The sequence below is a fragment of the Dreissena polymorpha genome, chromosome 2 (genome assembly GCF_020536995.1).
Source record: "Dreissena polymorpha isolate Duluth1 chromosome 2, UMN_Dpol_1.0, whole genome shotgun sequence".
NCBI lineage: Eukaryota > Metazoa > Mollusca > Bivalvia > Myida > Dreissenidae > Dreissena > Dreissena polymorpha.
This window is the reverse complement of record NC_068356.1, coordinates 137,449,324-137,460,017: the sequence shown is the minus strand read 5'-3', so window position 1 is coordinate 137,460,017 and position 10,694 is coordinate 137,449,324. Positions and strand designations below refer to the sequence as shown.

Here is a 10,694-nt window from a genome sequence, read left to right as displayed (position 1 = left end):
TTGGTAAAATGCGATTGTGTTAAATAGAGGATCATAATATTGAATATTATTGTTTGACAGTTGATAAAGATGTTTACAGTTTTTATACGCCCGTATAAAATACGGGACGTATTATGTGAAACCCCTTGGCGGCGGGCGGGCGGCGGGCGGCGGGCGGGCGGCGGGCGGCGGGCGGCGGGCGGAAGGCATCACTTTGTCCGGACTCTAAATTAAATTGTATTCATCCGATCTTCACCAAACTTGGTCAGCAGTTGCATCTAGTTGAACGGACCCAGGGCGAACGAACCCAGGGCGAACGAACCCAGGGCGAATGTGTAACTATAGGGCGAACGGACCCGATACCGAATGCAATAGCATTGATACTTTATGAGAAAAGTGTACCTAAACGCAAAACTAAACCGGAAAAAAAATAGATGAGCTAAAAATGTCTCAATAGACAATGATTAAACCCTTAAACACTCAGATCAATTTGGAAGCGTGTTTTTTTTTTCCCTTAGAAAATCAAATATTGTAAATTTTAGGCTTCATTCCCAACCTTAAGATACTGATGAGCAGGAAACAGTGTAAAACAAGAACAGACTTCGAGTTACTTGCATGCTGTTCTGGTTGCATATAGCCATTTTCACTTTGCTTCCAAGCAGGAAAGGGTTAAACTTATTTCCAGTGCACATTGATATATAACTGAGTATCATGCAATTCATACTGATATAAAACTGCATCCCAATTAATACTGATACAAAACTGAGTAACAAAAAAATTCTAATATAAAACTGCAAAACAACAATTAATACTGATATACAACTTAATAACTTATTAAATTAAATGTATGATAAATAACTCCTTAAAAAAGACATTAATATTAAGTATTAATAAAATCAATATCCAGTCCATGTTCTTTTGCAAAAATGGTATCATTTCAATGTGAGTCACAATGACTCAAAACTGAGTCTCAATAAATAATGATTTAAACTTATAATTTCCAATGCATATTTATATAAAACTGCATGCTTATATATATAATGAATACTGATACATAACTGAGTCACAAAAAATACTTATATAAAACTGAGTTACAATTAATACTGACATACAAATTAATAATTAATTATATTAAATGATGTACGCACATAATGTGCTATGTTATAACCTTATTAAGCATAAACTTTTATGATAATAACTCCGTAATAAAAATATTATACGCTCAATGTTCTTTCCTAAAAATGGTAACATCATTACAATGTCACAGTAAATTGGAATAAACAGAATATTTGAAGTAAATGAATTTATATAAATAAAGAATTGCTTATAAAAGAATTGTAATTTTAATGTAAAGTTTGAAATCAACTTACATTTTGTTTCTCAAATCTGTGTTAAGTATAGTTCCTCACACGAACACAAAACACAACTGTTGGGAAAAAAGAAATAATGTTATAGTTCCTCACACGAACACAAAACACAACTGTTGGGAAAAAAGAAATAATGTGAGTTTAAATAAAAAAGCAAATAACCATAATCCAATCAAATCAAGTTGAATTCATACGCTTATAAGAAACCTTTATTAAAAACATCCCAAATACCATGTATATTCCAGTGACACGAAAGGACCCATGTCATTTTTACCTGGCTCCTAAATTTTCTGGCTCAACCATGGTGTCTTAAGCTGTGGCAAGAGGCAAGCTCCCTTAAATGGCATTTGACACCTCTGGTCCCTATCTGCCTGTTTAATAACAATAGTGTCAGCAGTTTCACACCTACCAATACACAAGTTTGTATTTAGACAAAGTCCTTATTTTAAATAAAATAATGGCTAAAATAAAGATAAAATTGTGCGTTAAAACAAGGCTTGTCATTATAGGATGACATACACATGTATGCCCTCTTTTTCCACATTTTTCGAAACCTAAACGCAAACTTTAAGTGTGACGGAATTTCAGATGGACAGTGCGATCACTAGTTATATGCCCACCCTCGGGGGCATAAAAATAAGATATATATAATAAAACATAAAATTTAAATAAGATTATGACAAACAAATGTTAGTCATAAAACAAATAGTTATTTGATAAGCCACTAACTTGAACTTTAATTATCATTTAACATTGTCAATACTTACAATTTTGAAAATTTTAAATGTTTAATTTAAGTAATGATAACATTTGTGTGATCTGAACTTTAAGCACATGCATAAAACCATCTTTTTACAGAGCGAGGCACTTTAATTTATCCCACCTCTGAAAGTTGTAATTCTGTTGCTGTGATAGCAATATTATACCCTTGAGTATTTAAAATGCAATAGGATATATCTATATTCTCTTGAATTGCTTTTTAATTTGAGTTACCAATTTATTGATGTCAATGTTTGTTTTTTAGTTGAATGTGATTTATGTTTTGTGATTTATTCTGGGCGAGGTGTGAGGCTTGACATGTATTTTAGCCGGTTAAAACTGCTGCCACTGAAACAAAAATGAATATTGAGAATATGGCGACATGTACCAGTGTCGTTCTTTTTCCAATCCCATACCATAATATTTAATCTGAAATCACCGCTTTGATGGCTTTGAAACTATCAATTTAAAGATGTCATAATTTGTCCCCTACCGGTTTCACCGGAGGGGACTTATGGTTTGCGCTCTGTGTGTCTGTCCTTCAGTCACACTTTTCTGGATCCTGCGATAACTTTAAAAGTTCTTCATATTTGTTCATGAAACTTTAAACATGGATAGATGGCAATATAGATATTATGCACGTCATTTCATTTTGTTCATACGTCAAGAATTCTGGTTGCTATGGCAACAAATACTTAAAAAAAATCAAAAAAATCTGACAATGGTGGAGCCGGTAGGGGACATCATTGCTTGGCAATAGTCTTGTTTTGAATGTTTGACTTCGTGTTGTATGTATTGTCCTTTATAGTATAGGCAATTGGTCACTAGCCTTCAATAAATACTAGACCCAGTCGCGATGATCGGCTTGATTGTCGAAAAGGTCCATGAAATTTCGGAAAGATATCAGACAGAATCTATGCCGATCAAGCAATTGTAGAGCTATGCATGTATATCGAATAGTTCTAGTAATTGGGGTACTCGCTGGTAAAGCGTTTAACTGCATGCATCTTTTATAACATATATGTATATAAATGTTTCTACCGGCAATATATATATTTCACGCGATTGCCTTGTCTTTAATATAACTATAATCCATTTGCGATGAGAAATTCGCCTCTCAAGATGATCTTGAACCATCATACAAATACAATACCGTGTGCATTGGATGATACAACTAAACAAGAAATATCTTTAAAAAAGATATACGGCGTATATCCTGACTTGGAAATAAAGTAAGAAAAAGTATGTTTTATTTGATTCTGTAGTAGAAACAAAGATGCAAACTTGCTGAAAACAAACCCTTTTCTTTTTAAAGTAAAAAGGGGTTATAATTATGATAAATTGCCAGGACAGAGTTACGGGCCTTTGTTTTTGACATCTTATATGGTGTGAAGCTAATGATGGTGCCCTAATACTAATGATACACGATATAAAGTAAAACAACATGCAATTACTGTGTATGTATGTGTGTGATAGAGAAAATTTTCCAAACTGTATTTTTTAATATGAATATTAAGTAACATACATTATGACAACACAAAGTCATGTTTGTATAATTTATATCTGCATTATGTGAGTTGCTGCTTATATGGGATCCCCACCAGGATTTGAACCTGTATTTCCTCTCCATATGGAAAGGTGTGTTTCCTTACACTATAAGGATGTTCCCATTAACAGCAATATTGGTTACAGCAGTTATTACAATTTTATCTTTATTTTAGCCATTATTTTATTTAAAATAAGGACTTAGTATAAATACAAACTTGTGTATTGGTAGGTGTGAAACTGCTGACACTATTGTTATTGAACAGACATGGGCAGGGACAGTGTACTGACTGGTAGGCCGGGCCAAGAGGTGTGAAACAGGCAGACAGGGGCCATAGGTGTGAAACAGGCAAACAGGGACCAGAGGTGTCAAATGCCATTTAAGGGAGCTTGCCTCTTGCCACAGCTTAAGACACCATGGTTGAGCCACGAAATTTAGGAGCCAGGTAAAAATGACATGGGTCCTCCCGTGTCACTGGAATATCCACAGACAGAAAAAAAAAAACAAAAAAACTTTCTGCTAGAAAGCTGAGTGTTCATATGTACATGCAACTAAACTATTTAAAAAAAATAAATATTGGTCACGGTCTGTTAGTCAAATTTCATATTTTTCAGACAATGTAAAAGCGAAAATGTAATGACTGAGTGCTTTATTAAAAAAAATGCATTTGTAAAATGCAATGCCACAGCAATGAGTGTTTTGGCATAGAAATGTGAGTGGGTATGTGAGTGGGTACAAGCCTTTTCTATCATAGACCTAGTTTCTGACCCCATATGACCCAGATTCAAACTTGACCTTGAGATCATAAAGATAAACATTTTGATATATGAATGAATTCCATTCAGACATGTGGAATTATTACCACATATCGCCTTCCCCTGAATAATAAGACCCCCCTCTCCCCCTATACACAAGGGAGGATGTGGAATTGCCGCATGATTCTCCTGTTTAAATACAAAACTTAACTTGTGACTTATTGCTCGGACCCCCTTCTGCAATATTTGATTAGGCCCTCTTCAATATTTAATCAGAACCTCTTTACACAATTTCATCTGGACCATCTATATAATTAACTAGACATCTGTTTAAAAACTTGGAATTTTGATTTGGCTCCCTGTGTATTGACCCCTTTTGGGTATCTTATATAACCGCTTTTGACTTTCAGAATCCTTCTTTGGTGCCAAGTTCCTCTACGCAACTTTTATCTCCTGGTATACATTTAAAATAACATATTTGTCCAATTCCAAAGGGTCATGGCCCTTACCCCTCTGGATCTCTGTGGCAGCTATATTTAACTGCTTAATGATGCATGAATGCACGAAATTCTTACTTTTTAATTGAAACATAAGAAACTGCAAAAAATTAAGTCCACATATCTGATGAAGTAATGCCAACTTTTCGTATACGGAGAGGCCCCCCCCCCTCGGAGAAGTGCTCCCCGGAGAAGTGCCCCCTAATTTTAAGGGGACGGATAAGTGCCCCCCCTGTTGGAATTAAGTATGTGGATATCTGCCCCCTCACAATAATTCAAAGGGCGGATAAGTGCCCCCTTTGGGACTATCGTCTGTTCCAGGCAGTTCTGTAACCAGAAATTCCCGAAAAGTTGACAGTTATATATATCGAAAAAAACAGCGATACGACAGACATTGCTTAAATGAAAATCTCATGAGATTCCACAGTCATACATGTATGACTTTATTTCTATTTAAAGTAACCTACCATGTGCTCAAGTGTTTTCAATTCAAAATGACATTTCCCTGTATTTTTAATTATTCCTGCTTGTTTTGCAAACAAATTGTGGTGTAAATACAAACTCAAAGTAAAAATTAATTAAAATTACCTGATTCATGTGACAAAGCGTAAAAATTGTGAATTACAAGCTGATGGCTGATGAGAGTTATTTAAATCTATTGTAAAATGCATTTGAAATATTTGAATCTTTGATACATAGCGTGAATAAATATCTTACGACTAGTCGAATTGGTTTCCTTTTTCTTGGTGAATGAAAAACCTTTGTAACAAAGCTTTGCAACGCCTCTCGGACTTCAAACGAACTCCATATTTGATGCAATGGTTATGGTAATATTCAACAGTCTATGTTGTATTTTATACATTTGACAGAAACACTTTGCATTTTGAGCAGAGCATGTCAACATGCATCTGCTTTAATTTGCAGTAAATAAGTAAATTTGCAGTTTATTAGGATGGAATCTTTTAATTGGGAGACCGGACCGACATTAATTATTGAGCATGTTTTACCTTTGAAGAAAGCCGCAAACAGGTTGATGTCACACATTCAGCTCCCGCAATTATCAATAATCGGATTAAACATGCCATAAAGGTGTCAAGTCTTTACCGCCCTATTGAAATAATGTAAAACAAACTGTGAATGTCTATTACAGAAGTGCGGTAACACCAAAAAGTGATTGACGCGATCATTTGAATAAGTTCTGATAAACAATTTAATCCGTAATTAGTGAAAACAAACAAATCAATTATTGTTTTCAGCTTGCACACGATTGTATTAAATTGCATGCTAATGCATGGGCTTTTGGTTTGAATTTCGGTGGAAATATGAAACAATCCCAGTCCCGAAGCCTTTTAATATTAGCAAAAAAGGATTTTTTTCTATTCTTAATATCGCAACATCCGGGCACTTGCGTCAGTTAGAGCTACATGCCCTTTGACGACAGTGAAAACAAAAGGGGAGGGGGGCATCCTTTCATCAATTTTGTGGTCTTAATTTGTTGCAATTTCTTGTGTTTGAAAACAAAATTAAGATTTTCATTTAGCAGTTAAATATAGCTGTCACAATTATATATAACTGTCAATTAAATCTAGCTGATACTCATACTTGTCAAAACTCATTGACGAATTGGTTGAAGCATCACAAAAATAATAACTTCTCTAAAACAAACCACCCAACTTTCACAATCATTAAAATACTAGCGAGTCTTTACAGAGTAAATACGCAGAGAAATACAGAACATGTACTAGAGTGGACAAAACAGCCTTTAGAATGCTTAAATCTGTCACTCTACCGAACTTATGCGGGATTGGTTAAAAGATGTGTGGCGGCCCGGTAAACTCAGTCGGGAGAGCATTCGCCCTGTAAGTAAGTGTCCCAGGTTCGAGTCCCGGACTGGCCACACATTTTTCACCACCCGGCGACAAATCGAAATGAATGCTACTTTTAGATTAGTCTAACTAGATTGACGTGAAAGGCAGACCCATTTTATAAGCTGATATTCATTACTGTCAGCCTTCATGTCTAACTTTAAAATGCATGTAGCCAAGCAGCGTTGATGTAGATTCCTATAATGTTTTAAGCTTTACAACCTTTGACTACCAAATATATTTAGCTATTGTTGCTTGTACAAAGAAGTAACAAATAAAACAACATAAACCTACCTAGTTATAATACATCAAGAACAGTTTTATCCTGCCTCCAATATCATGTTTTGGTCATCTGCCATTTTCGTCCGACGTCATAGTATGCTATTCACCTAGTTCTTCTTGTATGCTCTGAGATTTTATGAGTACATTCATACAGCTCAGCGACCCGGAGGGTCAATATAGCTGGGAGTTGGATTATTGCAACTAGCTATTCACCGAAAGTCGGCGTCCTCCGGTCGTGTGAGCAAGTCCGCACGGGGAAAGCGACCCATCCCATACCGTACAAGCTATCGGGTGGTGTCTTATCAATTTCGATTAAAATAAATAAATAAAAACACAAAAGGATGAAACATCTGGTTTTACAGTACTCGAGTAAACGATTTCGGATAGGGAAATTTTGGACGAAGGGGAATTTCGTAAAATAGAGCATTATTTCAATTGAAAACCACTATGACATTACTGATAAGTAAAGGAAACCGATATAAAGAATAATTCCTCATGTTCTCTTTGACTGACATTAGTTTTTTGGACAATAATTGTTGTCAAACAGGTGTTTTTTTCCAGAACCGAATGATTGTATGGAGGCCGCCATTTTTTACAATTCCACGGTGAATGTTTAATATGCGGATCAAAGCAACAGATGTAAGGCGTCTTCTGATTGGCTAACACTCAAGGGTCGATAAAATTGTACGTCGACGTACAATTTTGTACGTCGACGTACAATTTTTGTACGTCGACGTACATATTGTACGTCGACGTACATTTTCTTTTAACCTAGTAGGTCTTGTTGACTTTTGACCCAAATGGTACGCGATAACCTACACAAGGGCGATATATCGTGTTAAATATAGCGTGCGTTGCCGCGTAAATGAAAGCCTAGCCATGTTGTACAATAATTTGTTACGGTAATTTCAATAACCAAAATCAACGCATTATCGTTGTCGTCATTTTCCTTCACTGGGGCTGTTGTCGATGGGAAAGTCGGCGGCAATGTGGGAAATTCGTGTAAACACGTAACGTGAAAGGGACGCTGACGTTCTTCTTCCTCGCGGACGCTTCCGTTGCCTGAAACGCCCAAGTTAACAAATTACATCAAAATATTCAGCTATATTGCTACTGCTACATCAAGTACTGGTTTACTGCAGTGATTGCTCATGATGATCATTATGGTCATGATAATGATGAAAATGATGTTTATAATGATGATGTTGTTGCTATTGTTGTTGATGATGTTGTTGTTGTTGTTAATGATGATGATGATGATAGAAAAATCGAATACTGAACACACATAAACGATTTAATCTTAAGATAGTTAATGTTGATTAATGAGTACCACAATATTAAACGTCAAAGTAAGCGTCTCGTCTGACGTCATGTTCTTAACATTCTCAAACGCTGAAGTGACGCTCAAGTTTCCCGTGAAGTTGTTGATCTCAATAAATCCGTCGTCTGCAGTCAAAAAAAACAGTTGTATATATATAAATAAAGCCCTACCGTAAATACAATCAAGTAAATTATGTTTATAAAGTGTCAAATGACGGGGAAACATACGGTCTTTTAAATAACAAATACTGTAAAACCATTTGGGCCGTGCTCTGAGGATCCCTGCAGATCTTCAACACCCCGGCCTTCCATAAATGCTTTTATTAAATTATATAATATGACTGAAATTAACACACTATTATGTTAATTTTGACATATAATCACATATATCTAGGATGGTGCATCTGAGACTTATTAGAAATTAAAAAATCCAATTATTTACATTTATACCACGTTGCTATGTACCTTTACATTCGTACCCAAACCATCGTTTATGTTACCTTTGCTTAACATATATCGGCTTTTATGTCTAAAAATTTCAATATCAGACCTAATTATTGTGTACATTAATCAGTATTTGTCTTATATGTGTATTTGCTTACACTTTAAGGAAGTTCCTGTTAACAGCAATATTGGTTGCAAATATAAATGTTATATAAATTAACTATTTCCAAAAGTAAAGAAACATCAAATGTGTAAATACATTATTCGAAGCTTAAAAAAACACAATTCGTTCTCCCTCTGCTTTTCAAGGCAGATGTCACTTTACTTGTGACATGTACCATAAGGGCTTGGGACCTTCTAGCTTTTATATATGCAAAACACAAATGAATAAATCACTGTATAATGCTCAATAAAAGCTAGGCAGCATTAAGATTTGTTTAATTGTTACTAAAGTTGATATTAATTATGTTGTCGTTAAAGTAATTGTTAATACTGTTGTTGTATAAGTCCAAAAGCACAGTGTCATAAAATGCTATTATATCCAGATATTGTTTAAGTGTGAATGATGAATGTCCAGCTATTAATGTTTAACTTTTTTCATTTGGATTCTTCTTTCCATAGCCCTTCAACTTAAGAGCATCTATCCACTCTTCATAAGACTCTGATGACTTGAAGGGGCACCACCAATTTCCATAGTACTGTTTGTGCCCACCTGTATTCCTGTCCTCAAAACATTTGTTGCAGCTGCGGTAGGGCAGTTTCTTGTGGTACTGTCTCCGGAACTCCCCTGCCTGCTCAGCCTCCAGCTTCCTCTTCCTGTAATGCTTTGTAGAGTATGGCAGGTAAGATTCGGCTGGGGCTGAAATCGACGAAGTCAGTGCCAGGTCAGGGGCGGGAGCAGTCACAAAACGCACCAATGGTGCTGGTGCTATGGGCACCGGCACTTCATGCTTTACCTCATCTGGTGGCAGGATTCTTCTGCGCACTTGATGAATGAGAGAGCCTTTCGTGCTGATCTGGATGGGGAACTTGTGTGGTTCAGTGGTTCCCATTTCCAAGGAAACTGGCCTTTAAAGGGGCGCTGGCAGTGATTCAGGCTCTACCAGTGTAACTTACAGAAGGGCAAGTCCCTGTTCCAGCAAGGTTCTTTCTCTGCGCTTTCCACGAGCACTGAACCTGAAATCAGACAAATATAGAAATTATAATCTATATATATTTTTAAAAGAAACAAGAACAAGAGATGTGTTTGCCAGAAACACAATACCCCCAAATACGCCGCTTTGTTTCTTTTTTTTTACCTTTGACCATAAAGGATGACCTTTACCTTTCACCACTAAAAATGTGCGGCTTTATGAGATACACATGCTGGCCAAATATGAAGTTGCTATCTTCAATATTGCAAAAGTTATGACAAAACTTTAAGATTTCTTAAAGTTTTGGGACAGAATGACAGACAGGCAAAAAACAATATACCCCCTTTTTTTAAAAAGGGGCATAAAAAGCCTTTCTTATGTTAACAATAATTATTTTCATATAAATTAAGTAATATATAAATTGACTCAAAATGTTAATGAATCATTATAATATGCCGATAATATTTATGTATATATGTACCATACTAGTCAATAAATACCTACCAAGCAGTCAAGGTGCGCTGGTTTATATCAGACAGCTGAATGCGTGTATTCTGTATCACGCGCTGACTGTTGAATACCATCTCTCTTATTAGGTTGTACTTCTCCAGTACTGTCCGCGACCGCGCCTGTTGAACGCCATCTTTGGTGGTGGAACCCGGAAAGGCTGCGCACAACTTGACCAGCAAGGCTTCCTGATACCTGTTACAGTCAGGCCAGGTGGCTGGACCAAGGTGTGTAGCCAAA

The 10,694-nt window shown here is 36.0% G+C and overlaps 1 protein-coding gene across 1 annotated transcript in view; it reads right to left on the bottom strand.

Annotated features, from left to right (window-relative positions):
• Positions 1–10,694, bottom strand: part of LOC127869138 (uncharacterized) — a 220,438-nt gene extending 209,744 nt beyond the window's left edge. The window contains exon 1 of the mRNA XM_052411474.1: positions 10,452–10,694. The gene's annotated coding sequence lies outside the window, so the exon portion shown is untranslated. The remainder of the gene's footprint in view (positions 1–10,451) is intronic.